Genomic DNA, 3725 nt, shown 5'->3' on the forward strand with positions numbered 1-3725 from the left:
TCACTAGGCCATCTTGCTTGCTTGTGTGGTAACTTGGAAGTGTATTTCTGACAGACCCAATCTCGGACTTAGCCGATTTTTCTCTTCATATCATATGGATCCATCAATACGCCATCTTGCTTGCTTGTGTGGTAACTTGGAAGTGTATGTCTGACAGACCCAATCTCGGACTTAGCCGATTTTTCTCTTCATATCATATGGATCCATCACTAGGCCATCTTGCTTGCTTGTGTGGTAACTTGGAAGTGTATTTCTGACAGACCCAATCTGGGACTTAGCCGATTTTTCTCTTCATATTATATGGATCCTGGACTTAGCCGATTTTTCTCTTCATATCATATGGATCCATCACTAGGCCATCTTGCTTGCTTGTGTGGTAACTTGGAAGTGTATTTCTGACAGACCCAATCTGGGACTTAGCCGATTTTTCTCTTCATATTATATGGATCCTGGACTTAGCCGATTTTTCTCTTCATATCATATGGATCCATCACTAGGCCATCTTGCTTGCTTGTGTGGTAACTTGGAAGTGTATTTCTGACAGACCCAATCTGGGACTTAGCCGATTTTTCTCTTCATATTATATGGATCCTGGACTTAGCCGATTTTTCTCTTCATATCATATGGATCCATCACTAGGCCATCTTGCTTGCTTGTGTGGTAACTTGGAAGTGTATTTCTGACAGACCCAATCTGGGACTTAGCCGATTTTTCTCTTCATATTATATGGATCCTGGACTTAGCCGATTTTTCTCTTCATATCATATGGATCCATCACTAGGCCATCTTGCTTGCTTGTGTGGTAACTTGGAAGTGTATTTCCGACAGACCCAATCTGGGACTTAGCCGATTTTTCTCTTCATATCATATGGATCCATCACTAGGCCATCTTGCTTGCTTGTGTGGTAACTTGGAAGTGTATTTCCGACAGACCCAATCTGGGACTTAGCCGATTTTTCTCTTCATATCATATGGATCCATCACTAGGCCATCTTGCTTGCTTGTGTGGTAACTTGGAAGTGTATTTCTGACAGACCCAATCTCGGACTTAGCCGATTTTTCTCTTCATATCATATGGATCCATCAATACGCCATCTTGCTTGCTTGTGTGGTAACTTGGAAGTGTATGTCTGACAGACCCAATCTCGGACTTAGCCGATTTTTCTCTTCATATCATATGGATCAATCACTAGGCCATCTTGCTTGCTTGTGTGGTAACTTGAAAGTGTATGTCTGACAGACCCAATCTGGGACTTAGCCGATTTTTCTCTTCATATCATATGGATCCATCACTAGGCCATCTTGCTTGCTTGTGTGGTAACTTGGAAGTGTATTTCTGACAGACCCAATCTGGGACTTAGCCGATTTTTCTCATCATATTATATGGATCCTGGACTTAGCCGATTTTTAGGTTATTATATATGGATCCTGGACTTAGCCGATTTTTCTCTTCATATAATATGGATCCTGGACTTAGCCGATTATTAGGTTATTATATATGGATCCTGGACTTAGCCGATTTTTCTCTTCATATAATACGGATCCTGGACTTAGCCGATTATTAGGTTATTATATATGGATCCTGGACTTAGCCGATATTTCTCTTCATATGATATGGATCCTGGACTTAGCCGATTTTTCTCTTCATATAATATGGATCCGGGACTTAGCCGATTTTTCTCTTCAAATAATATGGATCCGGGACTTAGCCAATTTTTCTCTTCATGTGGTAACGTATGCCAATCGCTCACAAGTCATGGGATAAGGGTACTTGTGTTCTTCCATCTTCTAAGTCCCGCACGGGGACATCGTGATCGCCCCAAGTCCGGAATAGCGCCAAGTCAAGCCCCACGGTGGCCGTGCAGGACCTGTTAGCGGCGGCCCCACTGACAGCACTAATCCGGACTTAGAAATTATATCTTTCTAATCGAACACCACACACGCAACACCACCATACCACCATCTCCTTGCAAGTACCTAAGTAAACGCAACTCCATGGTGAAGGCAATGTCACTCCATCACCAACCTCTTTGCACTGCAAGCACTTGCGTACCCACAACACTCCGAAGAAGGCAACGGCGCGCGATGCTCGACTCCACACACCACACCACACCACACCACCGATGGCCAGCCAGCCAGCCAGCCCAACTAAGGGCTAACCCACCAACCAACCACCAATGGCCTAGGCCAGCCGGATCCCACCTTCAAGTCCAAGCACAGCCAAGTGCAAGTACCGCCAAGTGTTCACCAACCGCCCAACACACCACACCACCGATGGCCAGCCAGCCAGCCAGCCCAGCTAAGGGCTAACCAACCAACCAACCACCAATGGCCTAGGCCAGCCGGATCCCACCTTCAAGTCCAAGCACAGCCAAGTGCAAGTACCGCCAAGTGTTCACCAACCAACCATCACACCAGGTCAGCCGGCCGGTACCCACCTTCAAGTGCCATTACCCTCGGGTGCAAGCTCAATCAAGTGTTAACCAACCAACCCGGCCAAGGCAGCCAACAGGCCGGCACCCTACAGCACCGACCCGCCATCACCACCTCAACCGTTGACCATGCAAGTGGCCTCGGACAACAGGTGACACCCGAAGTACATCCGAAGAACGTATATCAAGTGTTTGCTCACCAAGTCCTCAACCAACCCCAAGTACCCGGAGGTACCCAGAGTGTTGGATCCGCCAACCCGTCCCGGCACTCCAAGTCCTTGCGAACCCAAAGTGTTTGCCCGGTAGGGCCATTGTATCACAACGCTTGCTACCATGCAAGTGGCCTCGAACAAGGTGACAGGGGTATCTTCACCAAGTTCTCAACCAACCCCAAGTACCCGGAGGTACCCAGAGTGTTGGGTCCGCCAACCACTACCAGCACTCTAAGTCCTCGCGAACCCAAAGTGTTTGCCCGGTAGGGCCATTAGACCACAACGCTTGCTAACCATGCAAGTGGTCTCGGACAACAGGCGATACCCGAAGTACATCCGAAGAGTGTATATCAAGTGTTTGTTCACCAAGTCCTCAACCAACCCCAAGTACCCGGAGGTACCCAGAGTGTTGGATCCGCAAACCCGTCCCGGCACTCCAAGTCCTTGCGAACCCAAAGTGTTTGCCCGGTAGGGCCATTGAATCACAACGCTTGCTAACCATGCAAGTGGTCTCGGACAACAGGTGACACCCGAAGTACATCCGGAGAGTGTATATCAAGTGTTTGTTCACCAAGTCCTCAACCAACCCCAAGTACCCGGAGGTACCCAGAGTGTTGGATCCGCCAACCCGTCCCGGCACTCTAAGTCCTTGCGAACCCAAAGTGTTTGCCCGGTTGGGCCATTAGATCACAACGCTTGCTAACCATGCAAGTGGTCTGGAGTATAGGTGATACTGACATACCACCGAGATGGTACATCTAGTATTGGGTCACCAAAACCAAACCAACCCCAAGTATCAACCCGGCATACTCAGAGTGATGGATCCGCCAACCCGTCCCGGCACTCCAAGTCCTTGACGAACCGAAAGTGTTTGCCCGGTAAGGCCATTAGATCACAACGCTTGCTACCCCACGGCGAGCTAAACATGCAAGTGGTCTTAGGCAACAGGTGACACCCGAAATTCATCCGAAGATGGAATATCAAGTGTTTAATCACCAAGCCAGCATCCAAACACCAAGTACCCCGGGAGGACCCGATGCGTTGCGACCATCTCCAAGTTCTTGACGAACCCGCAGTGAAA

Source organism: Anopheles coustani (genome assembly GCF_943734705.1).
Source record: "Anopheles coustani chromosome X unlocalized genomic scaffold, idAnoCousDA_361_x.2 X_unloc_73, whole genome shotgun sequence".
NCBI classification, from domain to species: domain Eukaryota; kingdom Metazoa; phylum Arthropoda; class Insecta; order Diptera; family Culicidae; genus Anopheles; species Anopheles coustani.